Source organism: Hypanus sabinus, chromosome 18 (assembly GCF_030144855.1).
Source record: "Hypanus sabinus isolate sHypSab1 chromosome 18, sHypSab1.hap1, whole genome shotgun sequence".
Classification (NCBI taxonomy): domain Eukaryota; kingdom Metazoa; phylum Chordata; class Chondrichthyes; order Myliobatiformes; family Dasyatidae; genus Hypanus; species Hypanus sabinus.
In genome coordinates this window covers 66,097,346-66,123,095 of record NC_082723.1, presented here as the reverse complement: position 1 = coordinate 66,123,095, position 25,750 = coordinate 66,097,346, and the positions used below count along the sequence as shown (strand labels likewise).

Genomic DNA, 25,750 nt, shown 5'->3' with positions numbered 1-25,750 from the left:
GCCAAAGCCCTGTTGAGCCAAAGCCTTACCACTCTGACTCAGACCACTCTGATGACCGCTCCACTAAGCGGGACCCCTCTTTTATGCAGACTGGGCTTTTAAAGCTTTTTTCTGGATTGCACATGGACACTTCGACCACATCTGCACATTACTACAATCAACAACTCCCACTGAGAAAATCCTCCCGATTTTTAAAGCTCTTTGCCTCATCCCTCACCACTACAGAGTATTAGTTATTTTATTTTGTTGAGAGATAGAGCACAGAACATGCCAGTCCAGCCACCCAGAAATCCACTGATTTAACCCTAACCTAATTATGGTCTGGTTTAAAAAAACAATTAACCTTCTAACCATACTATCTTTGGAGGGGCTCTGTACAAGTGAAGGATGTATAAACTTACAATGTGAACTCCAAACTCTGAAGCCCCGAGCTGCAATAGTGTCACAACTGCTATGGGACCATGGGGCCCAATAAACAAGTCCCAGTGCCGAAACCTTCAGTCTAATCAGTCTTCAGTCTAATCAGTCTTCAGTCTAATCTAGATCTTCAGTCTAATGCTCTCCCAACTGAGCTATTTCAGCAATACTGTTATTCTCCACGGTTCTTTATCTCACCGTTGCAGCATCTGCAGTATTGTATTTCTCATGTGCTTTGTACCTCGGTGTTCGATCATCTGCAGTATTGTATTTCTCTTGTGCTTTGTATTTCTCTTGGTCTGGTTTAAAAACACAGTTAACCTTCTAACTATACTATCTTTGGAGGGTCTCTGTACAAGTGAAGGACGTATAAACTTATATGCTGGAATACTGAGGTACAAGGCAGAGCAGAACAACAATGCTGCAGATACAGCAACGGTGAGGAACCAGGCAGAGGAGGAGCAAAATACTGCAGATAGTTCAATGGTGAGGTACAAGGCAGGTGAGTATACAATACCGCAGATAGAGGAAAAGTCAGGGTTAAAGCGCGAGGAAATACAATACTGCAGATGCTGCAATGGTGAGGTACACGAGAGTGGAGAACAACAAACTGCAACAGTTCAACTACTAACCAGTACGTCTTTGGACTATCGGAGCAAACCGCAGCTCCCCGGAACAAACCCATATGCACATGGGAAGGACTTTCAAACCTACTTACAGAGGACGTCTGAACTGAACTCTGAAATCAAGTGAGCCTCAATAGTGTTGCACTAACTGCTGTTACCATGGTGTCCAATAAACAAGTCCCAGTGCTGACACCGGTATTTTGGTGGTATTTTGGCTGATCTATCACCGTTACTTTACTTTATTGTCACCAAACAATTGATACTAGAGAGTACAATCATCACAGTGATATTTGATTCTGCGCTTCGTGCTCCCTGAAGTACAAATCCAAATAAATATAATAAAAAATGTAAATTATAAATCGTAATTAGAAAATAGATACGACCGACAATTGTGGTGTCATCAGCAAACTTATATATTGAGTTTGATGGAAACTTGGCTACACAATCATGTGAGTACAGCAGGGTGCTGAGTACACAGCCTTGTAGGGCACCGGTGCTCAGAATGATTGTAGAAGAGGGCTTGTCCCCTATTTTTACAGCCTGGGTCCTGTCTGTGAGGAAGTTGAAGATCCAGCTGCAGATAACCTCACTGTTCCTGTATCTGCAGAACTGTGACTCTCCTCAGCCTTCCATCTCACCATTGCTGCATTTGCAGTATTGTACCTTTCCTGTGCCTTAGACCATAAGAGATGGGAGCAGAATTAGGCCATTCAGCCCATTGAGTCTGCTCTGTCATTCCAGCATGGCTGATCCTGGATCCCCTTCAACTCCATACACCTTCCTCCTTGCCATATCCTTGATACCCTGACCAATTCGGGATTTATCAACTTCTGATTTAAACATACCCACAGGCTTATCCCACATCATCCGTGGCAGAGTATTCCACAGATTCACTACTCTGTGGCAATCTGTAGATTAATCTTCGGGAATCTTGCACGAGGACTCCTAAGTACCTCTGATGTTTGAACGTTCTCCCCATTTAGATAATGGTCCGCACTATTGTTCCTGCTTTATATCATTGGCTAGTTTGCCCTCATTTACAGTTGTGACATTACCCTTATTACATTCCTTTTTCAGCTCCCTGTGCAATCACAACTCCACACCTTGGCTACTATTTGGAGGCCTATACAGTACATGATTCCCATAATTTTTTTTCATCCTTACAGTTTATTGACCCCACCTGCAAGATTCAACATTCTCTGACCCTATGTCACCTCTTTCTAAAGATGTAATTCCATCTCTAACCAGCAGAGTCACATCACTGCCTTTGCCTTCCTGTCTGTCCTTTCAATACAAAGTATATCTTTTGATGTTCAGCTCCCAACTTTGACCTTTCTTCAACAACAACTCAGTGATGTCCACAACTTCATACCGGACAACTGTGCCCCAAGTATAATAAAGAGCACATTTTAATACAGTACCTTCTGTCCTGCATTCTACACCCTTGTGAATTTTGCCTCTGTGGTACAATTTAACTCTTTGCTCTGTCTGCATTTGTATCCAATTACTGTCTTGTGCTTCCTTACATTCAAGTTACACCCATCATCTACTTGCTGGCTTATCCTCAGCTCCATCACACTGGCTCCCATTCCCCACCATATTAGTTTTATTACAGCTGCCATCCTTGTCAGTTCCCTACCCTCCTGAGACACGGGGCCAGACTCAGTTCCAGAGTCACATCCGCTGTTGCTTCCCCTAGGGAGCTTTCCATCCTCCCCCTACCCTTTGCAGTTCTCAAAATGGAGTATTTATCTTTGAAGGGGCTGGCCACAGGGGTGCTCTCCAATATCTGAAGTTCTCCCTTCCCTCTCCTGACAGTCACCCATTTATCAGCCTCCTGTAGCCTTGGGGTGACTTCCTCCCTGCAGCTCCTATCACTTCCTCAAATTCCCTAATTACCCAAAGGTCAATGTGCTGCAGCTCCAGTTCCCTAACACGGTCTCTAAGGAACTGCATCTCGATTCACCAGCTAAAGCTGTCGCCATCAGGGAGCCTGGGAGTCTCACGGAAATCCCACATCTGACACCCAGAACGGAACTCCGAGTCTGTAGACATGCCCAATAATCTCTCAACAATTAAATAAACAAAAAACAAGAAGTAAAAAATGAACTTACCTACTTACGTTGCTCCCACCTGTTCTTGCCAAAGCCCTGTTGAGCCAAAGCCTTACCACTCTGACTCAGACCACTCTGATGACCGCTCCACTAAGCGGGACCCCTCTTTTATGCAGACTGGGCTTTTAAAGCTTTTTTCTGGATTGCACATGGACACTTCGACCACATCTGCACATTACTACAATCAACAACTCCCACTGAGAAAATCCTCCCGATTTTTAAAGCTCTTTGCCTCATCCCTCACCACTACAGAGTATTAGTTATTTTATTTTGTTGAGAGATAGAGCACAGAACATGCCAGTCCAGCCACCCAGAAATCCACTGATTTAACCCTAACCTAATTATGGTCTGGTTTAAAAAAACAATTAACCTTCTAACCATACTATCTTTGGAGGGGCTCTGTACAAGTGAAGGATGTATAAACTTACAATGTGAACTCCAAACTCTGAAGCCCCGAGCTGCAATAGTGTCACAACTGCTATGGGACCATGGGGCCCAATAAACAAGTCCCAGTGCCGAAACCTTCAGTCTAATCAGTCTTCAGTCTAATCAGTCTTCAGTCTAATCTAGATCTTCAGTCTAATGCTCTCCCAACTGAGCTATTTCAGCAATACTGTTATTCTCCACGGTTCTTTATCTCACCGTTGCAGCATCTGCAGTATTGTATTTCTCATGTGCTTTGTACCTCGGTGTTCGATCATCTGCAGTATTGTATTTCTCTTGTGCTTTGTATTTCTCTTGGTCTGGTTTAAAAACACAGTTAACCTTCTAACTATACTATCTTTGGAGGGTCTCTGTACAAGTGAAGGACGTATAAACTTATATGCTGGAATACTGAGGTACAAGGCAGAGCAGAACAACAATGCTGCAGATACAGCAACGGTGAGGAACCAGGCAGAGGAGGAGCAAAATACTGCAGATAGTTCAATGGTGAGGTACAAGGCAGGTGAGTATACAATACCGCAGATAGAGGAAAAGTCAGGGTTAAAGCGCGAGGAAATACAATACTGCAGATGCTGCAATGGTGAGGTACACGAGAGTGGAGAACAACAAACTGCAACAGTTCAACTACTAACCAGTACGTCTTTGGACTATCGGAGCAAACCGCAGCTCCCCGGAACAAACCCATATGCACATGGGAAGGACTTTCAAACCTACTTACAGAGGACGTCTGAACTGAACTCTGAAATCAAGTGAGCCTCAATAGTGTTGCACTAACTGCTGTTACCATGGTGTCCAATAAACAAGTCCCAGTGCTGACACCGGTATTTTGGTGGTATTTTGGCTGATCTATCACCGTTACTTTACTTTATTGTCACCAAACAATTGATACTAGAGAGTACAATCATCACAGTGATATTTGATTCTGCGCTTCGTGCTCCCTGAAGTACAAATCCAAATAAATATAATAAAAAATGTAAATTATAAATCGTAATTAGAAAATAGATACGACCGACAATTGTGGTGTCATCAGCAAACTTATATATTGAGTTTGATGGAAACTTGGCTACACAATCATGTGAGTACAGCAGGGTGCTGAGTACACAGCCTTGTAGGGCACCGGTGCTCAGAATGATTGTAGAAGAGGGCTTGTCCCCTATTTTTACAGCCTGGGTCCTGTCTGTGAGGAAGTTGAAGATCCAGCTGCAGATAACCTCACTGTTCCTGTATCTGCAGAACTGTGACTCTCCTCAGCCTTCCATCTCACCATTGCTGCATTTGCAGTATTGTACCTTTCCTGTGCCTTAGACCATAAGAGATGGGAGCAGAATTAGGCCATTCAGCCCATTGAGTCTGCTCTGTCATTCCAGCATGGCTGATCCTGGATCCCCTTCAACTCCATACACCTTCCTCCTTGCCATATCCTTGATACCCTGACCAATTCGGGATTTATCAACTTCTGATTTAAACATACCCACAGGCTTATCCCACATCATCCGTGGCAGAGTATTCCACAGATTCACTACTCTGTGGCAATCTGTAGATTAATCTTCGGGAATCTTGCACGAGGACTCCTAAGTACCTCTGATGTTTGAACGTTCTCCCCATTTAGATAATGGTCTGCACTATTGTTCCTGCTTTATATCATTGGCTAGTTTGCCCTCATTTACAGTTGTGACATTACCCTTATTACATTCCTTTTTCAGCTCCCTGTGCAATCACAACTCCACACCTTGGCTACTATTTGGAGGCCCATACAGTATATGATTCCCATAATGTTTTTTTTTCATCCTTACAGTTTATTGACCCCAACTGCAAGATTCAACATTCTCTGACACTATGTCACCACTTTCTAAAGATGTAATTCCATCTCTAACCAGCAGAGTCACATCACTGCCTTTGCCTTCCTGTCTGTCCTTTCAATACAAAGTATATCTTTTGATGTTCAGCTCCCAACTTTCACCTTTCTTCAACAACAACTCAGTGATGTCCACAACTTCATACCGGACAACTGTGCCCCAAGTATAATAAAGAGCACATTTTAATACAGTACCTTCTGTCCTGCATTCTACACCCTTGTGAATTTTGCCTCTGTGGTACAATTTAACTCTTTGCTCTGTCTGCATTTGTATCCAATTACTGTCTTGTGCTTCCTTACGTTCATGTTACACCCATCATCTACTTGCTGGCTTATCCTCAGCTCCATCACACTGATTCCCATTCCCCACCATATTAGTTTAAACCACTCCCAAACTGTACTCAGGTCACATCTGCAGCAGAAGTCGTCCCAATTATCTAGAAATCTGAATCCCTGCCTCCTGCTCCAATTCTTCAATCACTCATTTCTCTGTCCACTCATTCTGTTCCTATTCTCAATGTCATCTGGCACAGGCAGCAAGCTGGAGATTAGTACCCTTGAGGTCTTCCTTCGCAGCCTCCTTCCTAACTCCCTGTAATCTGCTTTCAGGACCTCCTCCCTTTTCTACCAATGTTGTTGGTACCAATTTGTACCACGACCTCTGGCTGCTCACCTTCTCTGTTCAGAAACATCACAGATCCTGGCACCTGGGAGGCAAACCACCATCTGTGTTTCTTTGTCACATCCACAGAATCACCTGTTTGTCCCCTAACTATAGAGTCCTCAATTACTGCTGCCATCCTTGTCAGTTCCCCACCCTCCTGAGACTCTAGGCAGGACTCAGTGCCAGAGTCACATCCACTGTTTCTTCCCCCAGGGAGCTTTCCATCCTCCCCCAGCAGTGCTCAAAATGGAGTATTTATCATTGAAGGAGCAGACCACAGGGGTGCTCTCCACTATCTGAAGCTCTCCCGTCCCCCTGCAGACAGTCACCCATTTATTTGCCTCCTGTAGCCTTTGGGTGATTTCCTCCCTGTAGCTCCTATCACTGCCTCACTTTCCCTAACTACCCAGAAGTCAATGTGCTGCATCTCCAGTTCCCTAACACGGTCTCTAAGGGGCTGCATCTCGATGCACCTGGTGTGGATGTGGTCACTGGGGAGGCTGGGAGTCTGGCTGAAATGCCACATCTGACACCCAGTACAGAACACTGGCCCTTTAGACATGCCCCCTATTCTCTCAACAAGTAAATAAGAAAAAAATGAAACAAGAAGTAAGGAATGAACTTACCTACTTGCCTTGCTCCCAGCTTTTGCCAAAACCCTGTTGAGCCGAAACCTTACCACTCTGACTCAGACCACTCCGATGATGACCGCTCCACTAGACGGAACTCCTCTTTTATGGAGACGGTTTTTAAAGCTTTTTGCCGGACTTGCACAAGAACTCTTCAACTACATCTGCACATTACTACAATCAATGACTCCCACTGAGAAAATTATCACTCTGACCGTGTGATGATTTAAAATACCAATTCACCTACTAATCGGTAGGTCTTCAGACCGTGGCAGGAAACCAGAGCAGCCAGAGGAAACCCATGTGCAAAATGGAAGGAATTACAAACTCACTTACACAGGACATTGCAATTGAACTCCAAACTCTGACCTCCGACAACATAAGCTGCAACAGAGTCACACTAAAGTGGAGCCCAATAAATAAGTCCCAGTGCCGAAACCCGGGATTGAACCAGGGACCTTTAGATCTTCAGTCTAACGCTCTCCCAGCTGAGCTATTTCGGCTGACAATGTTGTAGTATTGTTGTTCTCCACTCTCATGTACCTCACCATTGCAGCACCTGCAGTATTGTATTTCCATGTGCTTTGTACCTCACCAGTCGATCACCTGCAGTATTGTAGTTCTACTGTGCTTTAAAACTCTCTATTCTAGTGTAAGTGGTATTTTATTTCTCCTCTGCCTTGTACCTCACTGCTCCAGTACCAGTGGTATTGTATTTCCCCGTTCTTCGTACCTCATCTTTCTGGACTCTGCAGTATTGTATTTCTCCTGTGTTTTGAGCTTTAACGTTTCAGTAAATGTGGAATTGTGATTCTCCTCTGCCTTAACCTCACCATTCCTGTATCTGCAGAATTGTATTACTTCTGTGCTTTGTAACTCATCATTCCTGTATCTGTGGTATTGTACCTTTCTTGTGCTTTGTACCTCACCGTTGCTGTATCTGTAGCATTGTGTAACTCCAAACACGAGGAAATCTGCAGATGCTGGAAATTCAAACACCACACACGTTTCGGGCTGAGACCCTTCATCCTGATGGTCTCCTTCGAAGGGTCTCAGCCTGAAATGTCGACAGCGCTTCTCCCTATAGATGCTGCCAAGCCTGCTGTGTTCCACCAGCATTTTGTGTATTGTATAACTCCTATGCTTTTTGTACTGTAGCTGTATCTGCAGTATTTTGAATCTTCTCTCACTCATCCCTCATCATTTCAGAATATTATTTATTTTATTTTATTGAGAGATACAGTCCACTCAGGAACCCTCTGATTTAACCCAAACTTATTTGTAGTACGGTTTAACATAGCCAAGTAACCTCTTATCATTTGGACTGTGTGAGGAAACAGGGAAATGGGAAGTACTTACAAACCCACCTACAGAGGACGCCGGAATTGAACTCTCAACTCCAAGACCCCGAGATGTAATAGAGACTGCACTACTGTGGTGCCAGTAAACGAGTCCCAGATCCAAAACCCAGGATTGAACCAGGGACCTTTAGATCTTCAGTCTAACGCTCTCCCAACTGAGCTATTCCGGCTGACACAGCTGCAATATTATTATTCTCCACTCTCGTGTACCTCATTGCAGTATTCCCCATGCTTTAAACCCGACCATCCCTCTATCTGCAGTATTGTACACTCTTCTGCCTTGTACCTCACCATTGCTGTACCTGCAGTATTGTATGTCTCTTGTACATAATACCCCACAATTCCAACATCTGCACTGATGTATTTCCATGAGCTTTGAACCTCACCAGTCCATCATCTGCAGTATTGTAGTTCTACTGTGCTTTAAAACTCTCTATTCTTGTGTATGTGCTATTTTATTTCTCCTCTGCCTTGTACCTCACTGCTCCAGTATCAGTGGTATTGAATTTCCCCGTGCTTCGTACCTCAATTTCCGGACTCTGCAGTATTGTATTTCTCCTGTGCTTTCAGCCTCAACGTTCCAGTAAATGTGGAATTGTCTTTCTCCTGCCCTTGTACCTCACCATTCCTGTATCTGCGGAATTGTATTCATTCTGTGCTTTGTAACTCACTGTTGCTGTATCTGTGTTATTGTATTTTTCCTATGCCTTTAACCTCAACATCACTGTATCTGCCTATTTATATTTCTCCTGTGCTTTGTACCTCACCGTTGCTTCATCTGCGGTACTGATGTTCCTCAGCCAAGTGGAACATCAAGTGAAGAGTGGTTTTCCCCTCTTCAGCCTTGTACCTCACCGTTGCTGTGTCTGTAGTATTGTACCATTCAGCCCATCAAGTCTGCTCTGTCATTCCATCAAGGCTCATCCTGGATGCCCCACCAACTCCATACACCTGTCTCCTTGCCATATTCTTTGATGCCCTGACTGATCAGGAATCTATCAACTTCTGGTTTAAACATATCCACGGGTTTGTCCTCCATCACAGTCTGTGGCAGAGCATTCCACGGATTCACTGCTCTCTGAGAACCTGTAAATTTACCTTCTGGGAATCTTGTACAAGGACTCCTAAATACCTCCGCACCTCTGCTGTTTGAACCTTCTCCCCATTTAGATAATAGTCTGCACTACTGTTCCTGCTTTATATTATTGGCAAATTTGCCCTCATTTACAGTTGTGACATTACCCTTATTACATTCCTTTTTCAGCTCCCTGTGCAATCTCAACCCCACATCTTGGCTACTATTTGGAGGCCTACATATGATTCCCATAATGGTGATTTTCCACCCTTACAGTATGTTAACCCCCGCCTGCAAAGTTTCAACCTTCTCTGACCCTATGTCACCTCTTTCTAGAGATATAATTCCATCTCTCACCAGCAGAGCCACACCACTGCCTATCCCTTCCTGCCTGTCCTTTCCGTACAAAGTTTATCCTTTGATGTTCAGTTCCCAACAATGACCTTCTTTAAGCCACGACTCAGTGATGCTCACAACTTCATACTGACCAATCTCTAATTGCACCACGAGTTCATCCACATTATTCCGAATGCTAAGCCATTTAAATACAACACCTTCAGTCCTGCATTCTTCTGTGGTACAAGTTTGCCTCAGTGGTACAATTTGCTCTGACTGCATTTGTACCTAATCATAGGCTTGTCTTTCCTTACATTCAGGTTGCACCCATCATCTGCTTGCAATCCTGTCGGCTCATCCTCAGCTCTGTCATACTGGTTCCCATGCCCCACCATATTAGTTTAAACCGCTCCCAACAGCTCTAGTAAACCTGCCCACAAGAATATTGGTCCCTCTTAGATTCAAGTGCAACCCGTCCCTTTTATACAGGTCACATCTGCCACAGAAGAGATCTTAAATATCCGGAAATTTGAATCCCTGCCTCCTGTTCCAATTCTTCACCCACGCATTTACTGCCACCTCATTCTATTCCTATCCTCACTGTCGTGTGACACAGGCAACAATCTCAAGATTATGACCCTTGAGGTCCTGCTTCTCAACTTCCTTCCTAACTCCCTGTATTCTGTTTTCAGGACCTCCTCCCTTTTCCTGCCTATGTCATTGGTACCAGTGTGTACCACGACCTCTGGCTGCTCTCCCTCCCATTTCAGGATATTGTGGATGTGCTTATAAACATCACGAACCCTGGCACCTGGGAGGCAAGTTGCCATCCATGTTTTTTGCCCAACTTGAATAGGAACTGTTCTATGGCAGCTGCGCAGTACTCCAATGACGACTCGCGCTGAAAAGACCTCCTGCTTATTGAGGTTCTTTGCCTCGTCCCTCCCCACTACTGAATATTATTTATTTTATTTTATTAAAAGATAGATCGCAGAACAGGCCTGTCCAGCCCACCCTGCAGTGCCACACATGAACCCACCAATTGAACCCTAACCACAAACTGTAATTGTGTCACACTAACTGCTGTGCTATCACGATGCCAACAAACATGTACCAGTACCGAAACCCGGGACTGAACCTGGGACCTTTAGATCTTCAGTCTAACGCTCTCCTAACTGAGCTATTTCGGCTGACACATCTACAGTATTGTTGTTCTCCACTCTCATGTACCTCACCATTGAATCATCTGCAGTATTGTATTTCCCCATGCTTTAAACCTGACCATTCCTCCATCTGCGGTATTGTACATTCCTCTGCCTTGTATCTCACCATTGCTGTATCTGCAGTATTGTAGTTCTCCTGTCCCTCCACCCTCACCAGCACAGAATATTATTTATTTTATTTTATTGAGAGCTACAGGGCAGACCAGGCTCATCCAGCCCACCAAGTTGTGCCACCTGACAATCAGGTTAAGGTTAAATTGATGGATTCAGGCCATCCAGTAATCCACTGGGTGGATTCTAACTGTAACTCAATCCTGCAATGGCTTAAAATAACCAGTATGTCTTTGGACATTGGTAGCAAACCACAACTCCCTGGAAGAAACCCATTTGCACACAGGAAGGACTTCAAACCTACTTACAGAGGATGTCAGAACTCTGAAATCAAATGAGCTGCAATACTGTTGCTCTAACTGTTGCTAACGTGGGGCCCAACAAATAAGTCCCAGTGCCGAAACCCAGGATTGAACCAGGGACCTTTAGATCTTCAGTCTAACACTTTTCCAGTTGAGCTACTTTGGCTGACATATCTGCCTTTTTGACTTGTACCTCACCGTTAAAGAATCTGCAGGATTGTATTTCCCCTGATGTTTAAACCTCACTGTTGCTGTATCTGCAGTATTGTACACCTCCAATCCCTTATCCCTCACCATTACAGAATATTATTTATTTTATTTCATTGTCAGATCCAGTGAAGACCAGGAACTTCTGGCATACCAAACTGTGCCGACCTGGAACCCCCTGATTTAACCATGCCCTAATCGTGTGACGATTTAAAATACCAATTCACCTACTAATCAGTACGTCTTTGGACCGTGGCAGGAAACCCATGTGCACAATAGTAGGCATTACAAAATCACAACCCCACATCTTGGCTCCTATATACGATTCCCATAATGGTGTTTTGGCACCCTTGCAGTACGTTAACCCCACCTGCAAAGATTCAACCTTCTCCGACCCAATGTCACCTCTTTCTAAAGATGTAATTCCATCTCTTACCAGCAGAGCCACACCATTATCTATCCCTTCCTGCCTGTCCTTTCAATACAAAGTTTATCCTTTGATGATAAGCTCCAAACAAAAACCTTCTTTCCACCACAACTAGGTGATGCCCACAACTTCATACTGACCAACCTCTAGTTGCAACACGAGTTCATCCACCTTTTTCTGAATGCTAAACCATCAAAATACAACACCTGCAGTCCTGCATTCTTCACCCTTTTGAATTTTGCCTCTGTGGTACAATTTAACTCTTTGTTCTGTCTGCATTTGTACCCAATCACTGGTTTGTCCCAACTTACATCATGTTGCACCCATCATCTACTTGTAAACCTGCTGGCTCATCCTCAGCTCTATCATACTGGTTCCCATGCCCTACCATATTAGTTTAAACTGCTCCCAACAGCTCCACTGAACCTGCCCACAAGATTATTGGTCCCCCTTGGATTCAAGTGCAACCTGCCCCTTTTGTGCAGGTCACATCTGCCGCAGAAGAGGTTCCAATTATCCAGAAATCTGAATCCCTGCCCCCTCCAATTCTTTAATTATTTCTCTGCCACCTCAATGCCATGTGGCACAGGCAGCAATCCTACTACTCTGGAGGTCCTGCTTCTCAGCCTCCTTCCCAACTCCTTGTATTCTATTTTCAGGACCTCCTCCCTTTCTCTACCCACGTCATTGGTACCAATATGTACCACGACCTCTTGCTGCTCACCCTCCCATTTCAGGATATTGTGGACATGCTCAAAAACATCACGAACCCTGGCACCTGGGAGGCAAACAATCATCCGTGTTTCTTTCTCACATTCACAGAATCACCTGTCTGTCCCCCTAAATATAGAGTCCGAATCACTGCTGCCATCCTTGTTAGTTCCCTACCCTCCTGGGCAACAAGGGCCAGACTCAGTGCCAGAGGCACGGCTGCTATTGCTTCACCCAGGTAGGTCCCCCGCCCCAAGATTATTCAAAATAAAGTATTTATTGTTGAAGGGGCTCGGCACAGGGGTGATCTCCACTATCTGTTCTCCCTTCCCTCTCTGGACAGTCACCCATCTATCCGTCTCCTGTAGCCTTGGGGTGACTACCTCCCTGTAGCTCCTGTCTATCACTGCCTCACTTTCCCTAACAAGCCGAAGGTCATCGAGCTGCAGCTCCACTTCCCTAACACGGTCTCTAAGGGGCTGCACCTCGATGCACCAGGTGCAGATGTGGCCATTGAGGAGGCTGGTAGTCTCGCATAGATCCCACATGTGACATCCAGGACAGAACATTGGCCCTGTAGAAGTACCCCCCATTCTCTCAGAGTTAAGTAATAAATAAGGAGTGATATTACCTACTTACCTTGCTCCTGCCTGTTCTTGCCGAAGCCCTGTTGAGCCAAAGCCTTACCACTCTGACTCAGACCACTCTGATGATGACCGCTCCACGAGGCGGTACCACACTTTTATGCAGGCTGGGTTTTGAAAGGTTTTTGCCTGACGTGAATGACTCTACTGCATCTGTGTGGTACTCCAATCAACGACGTGTGCCGAGGAAACTTCTTGCTTTTTACAGCTCTGTGCCTCGTCCCTCACCACTACAGAATATTATTTATTTTATTTTATTGAGAGATAGAGCACAGAGCAGGCCCAGCAGACCCACCCAGCTGTTCCACCCGGGATCCATTGATTTAAGCCTAAGCTAATTGTGAACTGGTTTAAAAACACAATTAACCTACTAACCAGTCTGCTTTTTGATGGAGGGACTGTGTAGAAGGGAAGTACGTTACTTACAGAGGATACCACAATAGAACTCTGGTGACACAAGCTGTAATAGTGTCACACTAACTGCAATGCTATCATGGTGCCAATAAATATGTTCATTCCCATGCCGAAACCCGGGATTGAACCAGGGACCTTTAGATCTTCAGTCTAACGCTCTCCCAGCTGAGCTATTTCGGCTGATACAGCTGCTGTATTGTTATTCTCCACTCTCGTGTACCTCACCATTGCAGCATCTGCAGTATTGTATGTCTCTTGTACATTGTACCTCACAATTCCAGCATCTGCACTGTTGTATTTCCATATGCTTCCTACCTCACCGGTCCATCATCTGCAGTATTGTTGTTCAAATGTGCTTTAAAACTCTGTTCTTGTGTATGTGGTATTTCATTTCTCCTCTGCCTTGTACCTCACGGCTCCAGCACCAGTGGTATTGTACTACCCCGTGCTTCGTACCTCATCTTTCCGGACTCTGCAGTATTGTATTTCTCCTGTGCTCTGAGCCTCAACATTCTAGTAAATGTGGAATTGCGATTCTCCTCTGCCTTAACCTCACCATTCCTGTATCTGCGGTATTGTATTACTTCTGTGCTTTGTAACTCACCCTTGCTGTATCTGCGTGATTGGATCTTTCCTGTGTCTTGTACTTCAACATCACAGTATCTGCAGATTTATATTTCTCCTGCGCCTTGTACCTCACCATAGTTTTATCTGCGGTATTAAGGTTCCTCACCATTCCAGCATCTACAGTGGTTTTCCCCTCTTCAGACTTGTACCTCACCATTGCTGTGTCTGTAGTATTGTACCATTCAGCCCATCAAGTCTGCTCTGTCATTCCATCAAGGCTCATCCTGGATGCCCCACCAACTCCATACACCTGTCTCCTTGCCATATTCTTTGATGCCCTGACTGATCAGGAATCTATCAACTTCTGGTTTAAACATATCCACGGGTTTGTCCTCCATCACAGTCTGTGACAGAGAATTCCACAGATTCACTGCTCTCTGAGAACCTGTAAATTTACCTTCTGGGAATCATGTACAAGGACTCCTAAATACCTCCGCAACTCTGCTGTTTGAACCTTCTCCCCATTTAGTTAATAGTCTGCACTACTGTTCCTGCTTTATATTATTGGCTAGTTTGCCCTCATTTACAAATGTGACATTACCCATATTACATTCCTTTTTCAGCTCCCTGTGCAATCACATCCCCACATCTTGGCTACTATTTCGAGGCCTATATACATTTCCCATAATGGTGTTTTTCCACCCTTACAGTATGTTAAGCCCACCCGCAAAGTTTCAACCTTCTCTGACCCTATGTCACCTCTTTCTAAAGATGTAATTCCCTCTCTTACCAGCAGAGCCACACCACTGCCTTTGCCTTCCTGTCTGTCCTTTCAATACAAAGTTTATCCTTTGATGATAAGTTCCCAACAATGACCTTCTTTAAGCCACGACTCAGTGATGCTCACAACTTCATACTGACCAATCTCTAATTGCACCACGAGTTCATCCACATTATTCCGAATGCTAAGCCATTTAAATACAACACCTTCAGTCCTGCATTCTTCTGTGGTACAAGTTTGCCTCAGTGGTACAATTTGCTCTGACTGCATTTGTACCTAATCATAGGCTTGTCTTTCCTTACATTCAGGTTGCACCCATCATCTACTTGCAATCCTGTCAGCTCATCCTCAGCTCTATCATACTGGTTCCCATGCCCCACCATATTAGTTTAAACCGCTCCCAACAGCTCCACTGAACCTGCCCACAAGAATATTGGTCCCCCTTGGATTCAAGTGCAACCTGCCCCTTTTGTGCAGGTCACATCTGCCGCAGAAGAGGTTCCAATTATCCAAAAATCTGAATCCCTGCCCCCTCCAATTCTTTAATTATTTCTCTGCCACCTCAATGTTATGTGGCACAGGCAGCAATCCCGAGACTACTACTCTGGAGGTCCTGCTTCTCAGCCTCCTTCCCAACTCCCTGTATTCTGTTTTCAGGACCTCCTCCCTTTCTCTACCCACGTCATTGGTACCAATATGTACCACGATCTCTGGCTGCTCTCCCTCCCATTTCAGGATATTGTGGACATGCTCAGAAACATCACGAACCCTGGCACCTGGGAGGCAAACAATCATCCGTGTTTCTTTCTCACATTCACAGAATCACCCGTCTGTCCCCCTAATAATAGAGTCCGAATCACTGCTGCCATCCTTGTTAGTTCCCTACCCTCCTGGGCAACAAGGGCCAGACTCAGTGCCAGAGGCATGGCTGCTATTGCTTCACCCAGGTAGGTCCCCCGCCCCAAGATTATTCAAAATAAAGTATTTATTGTTGAAGGGGCTGGCACAGGGGTGCTCTCCACTATCTGTTCTCCCTTCCCTCTCTGGACAGTCACCCATCTATCCGTCTCCTGTAGCCTTGGGGTGACTACCTCCCTGTAGCTCCTGTCTCTCACTGCCTCACTTTCCCTAACAAGCCGAAGGTCATCGAGCTGCAGCTCCACTTCCCTAACACGGTCTCTAAGGGGCTGCACCTCGATGCACCAGGTGCAGATGTGGCCATTGAGGAGGCTGGTAGTCTCGCATAGATCCCACATGTGACATCCAGGACAGAACATTGGCCCTGTAGAAGTACCCCCCATTCTCTCAGAGTTAAGTAATAAATAAGGAGTGATATTACCTACTTACCTTGCTCCTGCCTGTTCTTGCCGAAGCCCTGTTGAGCCAAAGCCTTACTACTCTGACTCAGACCACTCTGATGATGACCGCTCCACGAGGCAGTACCACACTTTTATGCAGGCTGGGTTTTGAAAGGTTTTTGCCTGACGTGAACGACTCTACTGCATCTGTGTGGTACTCCAATCAACGACGTGTGCCGAGGAAACTTCTTGCTTTTTACAGCTCTGTGCCTCGTCCCTCACCACTACAGAATATTATTTATTTTATTTTATTGAGAGATAGAGCACAGAGCAGGCCCAGCAGACCCACCCAGCTGTTCCACCCGGGATCCATTGATTTAAGCCTAAGCTAATTGTGAACTGGTTTAAAAACACAATTAACCTACTAACCAGTCTGCTTTTTGATGGAGGGACTGTGTAGAAGGGAAGGACATTACTTACAGAGGATACCACAATAGAACTCTGGTGCCACAAGCTGTAATAGTGTCACACTAACTGCAATGCTATCATGGTGCCAATAAATATGTTCATTCCCATGCCGAAACCCGGGATTGAACCAGGGACCTTTAGATCTTCAATCTAACGCTCTCCCAACTGAGCTATTTCGGCTGATATATCTGCATTTCTGTGGTTTGCCTCTGTCTTGTACCTCAGCATTCCAATATTTCATAATATGAATCACAAACAGGTTTATCACCGGTATGTGTCATGAAATTTGTTAACTTAACAGCAGCAGTTCAATGCAATACATAATGCAGAACAATAGAAATAATAAACAATTAAAAGATATTACAGTATTACATACATTGAATATATTAAAATTGTGCAAAAAACAGAAATAAAGCATATTAAAAAAGTGAGGTCATGTCCACAGGTTCAATGTCCATTTGGGAATTGGATGGCAGAGGGGAAGAAGCTGTTCCTGAATCACTGAGTATGTGCCTTCAGGCTTCTGTACCTCCTACCTGATGGTAACAGTGAGAAAAGGGCATGCCCTGGGTGCTAGAGGTCCTTAATAATGGATGCTGCCCTTCTTAGACACAGCTCCTTGAAGGTGTCCTGGGTACTGTCTAGGCTAGTACCAAAGATGGAGCTGACTAAATTCACAACTTTCTTCAGCTTCTTTCGGTCCTGTGCAGTAGCCCCTCCAGACAAGACAGTGATGCAGCCTGTCAGAATGCTCTCCAAGATACACCCAGGAACTTGAAGCTGCTCACTCTCTCCACTTCTGATCCCTCTATGAGGATTGGTATGTGTTCCTTCATTTTACCCTTCCTAAAGTCCAAAATCAGTTCTTTCATCATACTGATGTTGAGTGCCAGGTTGTTGCTGCAGCACCACTCCACTAGTTGGCATATCTCACTCCTGTACGCCCTCTCGTCACCACCTGAGATTCTACCAACAATGATTGTATCATCAACAAATTTTCAGATGATATTTCTGCTATGCCTAGCCACACAGTCATGTGTGAGAGTAGAGCAGTGCACTAAGCACACGACCCTGAGGTGCACCAGTGTTGATTGTCAGTGAGGAGGATATGTTATCACCAATCCGCACAGACTGTGGTCTTCAGGTTAGGAAGTCAAGGATCCAATTGCAGAGGGAGGTACAGAGGTACATGTTCTGTAACTTCTCAATCAGGATTGTGGGAATGATGGTATTAAGTGCTGAGCTATAGTCGATGAACAGCATCCTGACATAGGTGTTTGTATTGTCCAGGTGGTCTGAGGCTGTATGAAGAGCCATTGAGATTGCATCTGCCATTGACCTATTGTGGCGATTGGCAAATTGGAATAGGTCCAGGCCTTTGCTGAAGCAGGAGTTGAGACTAGTCATGACCAACCTCACATCACTGTAGATGTGAGTGCTACCGGACAATAGCCGTTAAGCAGCTCTGCATGGTCTCACCATTCCAGTATCTGCAGTATTTCAGTTCTTTAAACATCACCCTTCCAGCATCTCTGGCATTCTTTCCCTATTTTTTGTCACTCACAGTTCATGCATCTGCAGTATTGTATATCATTGGCTTTGTAACTCAACGTCCCTGCATCTGTGCAATTGTGGTTCTCCTCTGGCTGTACCTCACCATTGCTGTATCTGCAGTATTGTATTACTCCTCTGCCTCATACCTTACTGTTGCTGTCTATGGTATTGTGAATCTCCTCTCCCCCGTCCCTCACCATTACAGAATATTATTTATTTTATTTTATTCAGAGATAGAGCGCAGAACAGGCCCATCCGGCCCACCAAGCTGTGCCACTCAGGAACTCTGATTTAACTCTAACCTAATGGTGGGATGGTTTGAAAAAAAACAATTAACCTACAACCAGTACATCTTTGGTCTGTGGGAGGGAACCAGAGCAGTTGGAGGAAATGGACATGGGAAGGACTTACCAACTTGGACAGAGCATCAGAAGTGAACTCCAAACTCTGACACCCCACGCTGTAATAGAGACACGCAGACCACTACAGTACCGGTGTGTCCAGTAAATAAGTCCCAGTGCCGAAACCTGGGATTCAACCAGAGATCTTCAGACAAAAACCCTCCCAACTGAGCTATTTCAGCTGACGTATCTGCAGTAGTGCTAATCTTCACTGTTCTTTATCTCGCCTTTCCATCATCTGCAGTATTGTATTTCCCTGTACTTTGTACCTCACCATTCCGTCATCTGCAGTATTGCATTTCCCCTGTGCTTTGTACCTCACCGTTCCATCACCTGCAGTATTGTATTTCTCTTGAGCCTTGTCCCTTCAACTCTATCTGCAGTATTGTATACTCATCTGTCTTGTACCTCACCATTGAACTATCTGCAGTATTTGCTCCTCCTCTGCTTTGCACCTCACCGCTGCAGTATCTGCATTATTGTATGTTCCTCTGCCTTGTACCTCACTATTCCAGCAACTGGAGTATTTTAGTTCTACTTGGCATAAAACCTTATCCTCCCATTATTTATGACATTGTACATCCCTGTGCTTTGTACCTCACCATTGCTGTATCTGCAGAACTGTGGTTCTCCTCAGCCTTGTACCTCACTGTTGATGTATCTGCAGTATTGTACCTTTCCTACACCTGAGACCATAAGAGATGTGAGCAGAATTAGGCCATTCAGCCCCTCGAGTCTGTTCTGTCATTCCACGGCTGATCCTGGATCCCCCACAACTCCATACACCTGCTTTCTTGCCATACACTTTGATGCCCAGATCGATCAGGAATCTATCAACTTCTGGTTTAAACATTTCCACGGGCTTATCCTCCACCAGCTGTGGCAGAGCATTCCACGGATTCACTGCTCTCTGCAACCTGTAAATTTACCTTCTGGGAATCTTGCTTGAGGACTCCTAAGTCCCTCTGCACTTCTGATGTTTGAACCTTCTCCCCATTTAGATAACAGTCCATACTTTTGTTCCTTTTACCAAAATACATTATCATACATTTTCTAAAATGATATTCCATCTGCCATGTTTTTGCCTATTCTTCCAATTTGTCTAAGTCCTGCTGCAGTCGCCTTGATTCCTCAGAACCACCTACCCCCTCCACCTATCTTTGTATCATAAAAACATAGAAAACCTACAGCACAATACAGGCACTTCAGCCCACAAAGCTGTGCTGAACATGTCCCTACCTTAGAACTACCTAGGCTTTATCCATAGCCCTCTATTTTTCTAAGCTCCATGTAGCCATCCAGGAGTCTCTTAGAAATCCCGATCATCTCCACCTCCACCACCATTGCCAGCAGCCCATTCCACACACCCACCACTCTCTGTGTAAAAAACTTAGCCCTGACATCTCCTCTGTACCTGCTTCCAAGCACCTTAAAACTATGCCCTCTCATGCTAACCATATCAGCCTTGGGGTAAAGCCTCTGACTATCCACATGATCAATGCCTCTCATTTATCTTGTACATCTCTATCGGGTCACCTCTCATCCTCCATCACTCCAAGCAGAAAAGGCCAAGTTCATTCAACCTATTCTCATAAGGCATGCTCCCCAATCCAGGCAACATCCTTGTAAATCTCCTCTGCACCCTTTCTATAGTTTCCACATCCATCCTGTAGTGAGGCAACCAGAACTGAGCACAGTACTCCAAGTGGGGTCTGACCAGGGTCCTATATAGCTGCAATATTACCTCTCGGCTTTTAAACTCAATCCCAGGATTGATGAAGGCCAATGCACCGTATGCCTTCTTAACCACAGAGTTAACCTACATAGCAACTTTGAGAGTCCTGTGGACACGGACTTCAAAATTCCTCTGACCCTCCACACTGCCAAGAGTCTTACCATTAGTACCATATTCTGCCATCATATTTGACCTACCAAAATGAACCACCTCACACTTATCTGGGTTGAACTCCATCTGCCACTTCTCAGCCCAGTTCTGCATCATATCAATGTCCCGTTGTAACCTCTGACAGCCTTCCACACTATCCACAACACCTCCAACCTTTGTGTCATCAGCAGACTTACTAACCCATCCTTCCACTTCCTCATCCAGGGTTATTTATAAAAATTACAAAGAGTAGGGGAACCAGAACAGATCCCTGAGGCACACAACTGGTCACCGACCTTTGTGCAGAATATGACCCGTCTACAACCACTCTTTGCCTTCTGTGGGCAAGCCAGTTTGGATCCACAAAACAATGTCCCCCTGGTCCCATGCTTCCTTACTTTCTCAATAAGCCTTGCATGGGGTACCTTATCAAATGCCTTGCTGAAATCCATATACTGTACACTACATCTATGGCTCTACTTTTATTAATGTGCTTAGTCACATCCTCAAAAAATTCAAACAGGCTCATAAGGCATGACCTGCCTTTGACAAAGCCATGCTGACTATCCCTAATCATATTATACCTCTCCAAATGTTCATAAATCCTGCCTCTCAGGATCCTCTCCATCAAATTACCAACCACTGAAGTAAGACTCACTGGTCTATAATTTCCAGGGCTATCCCTACTCCCTTTCTTGAATAAAGGAACAACATCTGCAACCCTCCAATCCTCTAGAACCTCTCTGGTCCCCATTGATGATGCAAAGATCATTGCCAGAGGCTCAGCAATCTCCTCCCTCGCCTCCCACAGCACAGGGGTACATCCCATCTGGTCCTGGCGACTTATCCAACTTGATGCTTTCCAAAAGCTCCAGCACATCCTCTTTCTTAATATCTACATTCTCAAGCTTTTCAGTCTGCTGCAAGTCATCCCTACAATCGCCAAGATCCTTTTCCATAGTGAATACTGAAGCAAAGTATTCATTAAGTACCTCCACTACCTCCTCTGGTTCCATACACACTTTCCCACTGTCACACTTGATCGGTTCTATTCTCTCACGTCTTACCCTCTTGCTCTTCAGATACTTGTAGAATGTCTTGGGGTTTTCCTTAATCCTGTCCACCAAGGCCTTCTCACAGCCCCTTCTGGCTCTTTTAATTTCATTCTTAAACTCCTTCCTGCTAGCTTTATAAACTTCCAGATTCCTATTATTAGCTAGTTTTTTGAACCATTTGTAAGCTCTTCTTTTCTTGATTAGACTTACAACAGCCTTTGTACACCACAGATCTTGTACCCTACCATCCTTTCCATGTCTCATTGGAACATACCTGCTCAGAACCTCACGCAAATATCCTGTGAACATTTGCCACATTTCTTCCACTCGTTTCACTGAGAACATCTGTTTCCAATTTATGCTTCCAAGTTCCTGCCTGATTGCCTTATATTTCCCCTTACTCCAATTAAATATTTCCCTATCTTGTCTGTTCCTATCCCTCTCCAATGCTATGGTAAAGGAGACAGAATTTTAATCACTATCTCCAAAATGCACTCCCACTGAGAGACCTGACACCTGACCAGGTTCATTTCCCAATACCAGATCAAGTACAGCTTCTTCTCTTGTAGGTTTATCTTTATATTGTGTCAAGAAACCTTCTTGAACACACCTAACAAACTCCACCGCATCTAAACCCCTCACTCTAGGGAGATGCCAATCAATATTTAGAAATTAAAATCTCCCACCACAACAACCCTGTTATTATTATTCCTTTCCAGAATGTATCTCCCTATCTGCTCCTCAAGGTCCCTATTACTATTGGGTGGTCTATAAAAAACACCCAGTAGAGTTATTGACCCCTTCCTGTTTCTAACTTCCACCCACAGAGACTTCGTAGACAATCTCTCCACGTCTTCCTCCTTTTCTGCACCTGTGACACTATCTCTGATCAACAGTGCCACACTCCCACCTCTTTTTCCTCCCTCCCTGTCCTTTCTGAAACATCTACAGCTTGGCACTTGAAGTAACCATTCTTGGCCCTGCACCATCCAAGTCTCTGTAATGGCCATAACATCATAGCTCTAAGTGCTGATCTACACTCTAAGCTCATCTGCTTTATTCATGATACTCCTCTCTTTAAAATAGACACATCTCAAACCATCAGACTGAGCTTGTCCCTTCTCTATCATCTGCCTATCCTCCCTCGCGCACTATCATCCACAACTTTGCCACAAAGCCCTCGATTCCTTTATCTAAATCATTGACAAACAATGTGAAAAGCAGCAGTCCCAATACTGACCTCTGTGGAACACCACTAGCAACTGGCAGCCAACCAGAAAAGTCCCCCTTTATTCCCACTCGTTGCCTCCTACTTGTCAGCCATTCTTCTATCCACGTCAGTATCTTTCCTGTAATACCGTAAGATTTTATCTTGTTAAGCAGCCTCATGTGTGGCACCTTATCAAATACCTTCTGAAAATCCAAGTAAATGACACCCACAGCCTCTCCTTTGTCCTCCCTGCTTGTTACTTCCTCAAAGAACTCTAACAGATTTGTCAGGCAAGATTTCCCTTTACAGAAACCATTCTAAGTTTGATTTATTTTATCATTAGTCTCCAAGTTCCCTGAAACCCCATCCTTAATAATGGACTCCAACACTTTCCCAACCACTGAGGTTAGGCTACTCACTGATAGTTTTTTTTTGCCTTCCTCTCTTCTGAAAGAGTGGAGAGACATGTGCAATCTCCCAGTCGTCTGGGACCATGCCAGAATCAAGTGATTCTTGAAAGATCACGACCAATGCATCTGTCATCTCTTCAGCAACTTCTCTCAGGACTCTGGGAAAGTAGTCCATCTGGCCCAGGTGACTTAAGCACCTTAAGACCTTTGAGTTTGCCTAGCACTTTTTCCTTTGTAATAGCAATGGCACTCACTCCTGCTCCCTGACACTCACAGACCTCTGGCACACTGCTAGTGTCTTCCACAGTGAAGGCTGATGCAAAGTACCCATTAAGTTGGATTTTAAGACCTTCCGAATCATCCAACTTCCCACTCAGTTTTGCCACCTTATATGCACTTTCCTTGGCTTTTATGCAGACCTTAACTTCCCTCGTCAGCCAAGGCTGCCTATTCCTGACATTTGAGAACTTCTGCTTTTGTGGGACATATGAACCCTGCACCTTGTGAACTTTTTCCAGAAACTTCAGCCCATCTCTGCTCTGCCGTCATCCCCACCGGTATCCCCCTCCAGTCCACCTGGGCAAGCTCCTCTCTCTTGCCTCTGTAATTCCCTTTATTCCATTGCGATACTGGTACATATGACTTGTGCTTTTCCCTCTCAAATCGTAGTAAGAATTCAATCATTTTATGATCACTGTCTCCTAAGGGATCCTTTACATTAAGCTCCCTAAAGAGATCTGGGTTATTACACAATGCCCAATCTAAGATGGCCTTTTCCCGAGTAGGCTCAAGTACAAGTTGCTCATAAAATGCCATCTCAACGGCATTCAACGTTCCCTCTCTTGCGATCCGCTGTTTCTTCCCCCAGGGAGCTTTCCACCCTCCCCCCCAGAAGTGCTCAAAATGGAGCATTTATCATTGAAGGGGCTGGCTATAGGAGTGCTCTCCACTATCTGAAGTTCTCCCTTCCCTCTCCTGACTGTCACCCATTTATCTGCCTCCTGTAGCCTTGGGGTGACTTCCTCCCTGTAGCTCCTATCACTGCCTCACTTTCCTTAACTACCCAAAGGTCATCGAGCTGTAGCTCCAGTTCCTTAACACAGTCTCTAAGGAGCTGCATCTCGATGCACCAGGTGCAGATGTGGCCACTGGGGAGACTGGGAGTCTCCCGGAAATGCCACATCTGACACCCAGTACAGAACACTGGCCCTTCAGAGATACCCCCTATTCTCTCAACAATTAAATAAGAAAAAAAGAAACAAGAAGTATAGAGTGAACTTACCTACTTACTTTGCACCCACCTGTTCTTGCCATAGCCATGTTGAGCCAAAGCCTTACCACTCTGACTCAGAACACTCTGATGATGACCGCTCCACTAGACAGGACCCTTCTTTTATGCAGACTGGGTTTTTAAAGCTTTTAGCCAGACTTGCACAGGAACGATTCTGCTGTGTCTACGAATAATTACAGAATAATATTTATTTTACTTTATTGAGAGATTGCTGAACAGGCCTGTTCATCCCACCCAGCTATTCCACCCAGGAATCCACCGATTTAACCCTAACCTAATTATGGTACAGTTTAAGAAATACAATTAACCTACTAACCAGTCTGGCTTTGGACAGAGGGACTGTATACAAGGGAAGGACATACAAACTTACTTACAGAAGATGCCACAATTGAACTCCACACTCTGGCATTATGAGCTGTAATAGTGTCAGACTAACTGCTATACTATCGCGGTGACAATAAATACTTCCCAGTGCCGAAACCCGGGATTGAACCAGGGACCTTTAGATCTTCAGTCTAACGCTCTCCCAACTGAGCTATTTCGGCTGATATATCTGCCAGATTGTATTTCTCCCTCCCTTTTCGGGATATTGTGGACGTGCTCAGAAACATCACAAACCCTGGCACTTGGGAGGCAAGCAACCTTCCCTGTCTCTTTGTCGCATCCACAGAATCACCTATTTGTATCCCTAACTACAGAGTCTCATAAAGTTTCCTACCCTACTAAACCACAGGGCCAGACTCAGTGCCAGAGGCACAACTGTTGCTCCCCCCCAGGTAGATACTGCCCCAACAGTGCTCAAAATGGATTATTTATTGTTGAGGGGGATGGCCACAAGGGTGCCCTCCACTATCTGGCATTTCACCTTCCCTCTCCTGACAGTCACCCATTTATTGATCTCCTGTACTCTTGGGGTGACAACCTCCCTGTAGTTCCCATCTATCACTGCCTCACTTTCCCTAACAAGCCGTAGGTCATTGAGCTGTAGCTCCAGTTCCCTAACACAGTCTCTAAGGAGCTGCATCTCGATGCACCATGTGCAGATGTGGCCATCGGAGAGGCTGGTAGTCTCCTGGAAATCCCACATGTGACATCCAGAACAGAACATTGGCCCTGTCGACATACCCCCATTCTCTCAGAGTTAAATAATAAATAAGGAGTGAGATTACCTACTTACCTTGCTCCTGCCTGTTCTTGCCGAAGCCCTGTTGAGCCAAAGCCTTACCACTCTGACTCAGAAAACTCCGATGATGACCGCTCCATCAGACAG

General features: G+C 44.9%; 7 non-coding genes across 7 annotated transcripts; all 7 read right to left on the bottom strand.

Moving 5' to 3' along the window:
* Positions 1-7,179: 7,179 nt before the first annotated feature.
* Positions 7,180-7,252, bottom strand: trnaf-gaa (transfer RNA phenylalanine (anticodon GAA)). Its single transcript has one exon. It is a non-coding gene; the product is annotated as a tRNA-Phe (tRNA).
* A 953-nt stretch (positions 7,253-8,205) lies between these two features.
* Positions 8,206-8,280, bottom strand: trnaf-gaa (transfer RNA phenylalanine (anticodon GAA)). The gene has a single exon. It is a non-coding gene; the product is annotated as a tRNA-Phe (tRNA).
* Positions 8,281-10,638: 2,358 nt separating this feature from the next.
* On the bottom strand, positions 10,639-10,711 carry trnaf-gaa (transfer RNA phenylalanine (anticodon GAA)). The gene has a single exon. It is a non-coding gene; the product is annotated as a tRNA-Phe (tRNA).
* A 539-nt stretch (positions 10,712-11,250) lies between these two features.
* trnaf-gaa (transfer RNA phenylalanine (anticodon GAA)) lies at positions 11,251-11,323 on the bottom strand. The gene has a single exon. It is a non-coding gene; the product is annotated as a tRNA-Phe (tRNA).
* A 2,344-nt stretch (positions 11,324-13,667) lies between these two features.
* On the bottom strand, positions 13,668-13,740 carry trnaf-gaa (transfer RNA phenylalanine (anticodon GAA)). The gene has a single exon. It is a non-coding gene; the product is annotated as a tRNA-Phe (tRNA).
* Positions 13,741-16,781: 3,041 nt separating this feature from the next.
* Positions 16,782-16,854, bottom strand: trnaf-gaa (transfer RNA phenylalanine (anticodon GAA)). Its single transcript has one exon. It is a non-coding gene; the product is annotated as a tRNA-Phe (tRNA).
* An 8,098-nt stretch (positions 16,855-24,952) lies between these two features.
* trnaf-gaa (transfer RNA phenylalanine (anticodon GAA)) lies at positions 24,953-25,025 on the bottom strand. The gene has a single exon. It is a non-coding gene; the product is annotated as a tRNA-Phe (tRNA).
* Positions 25,026-25,750: the final 725 nt, after the last annotated feature.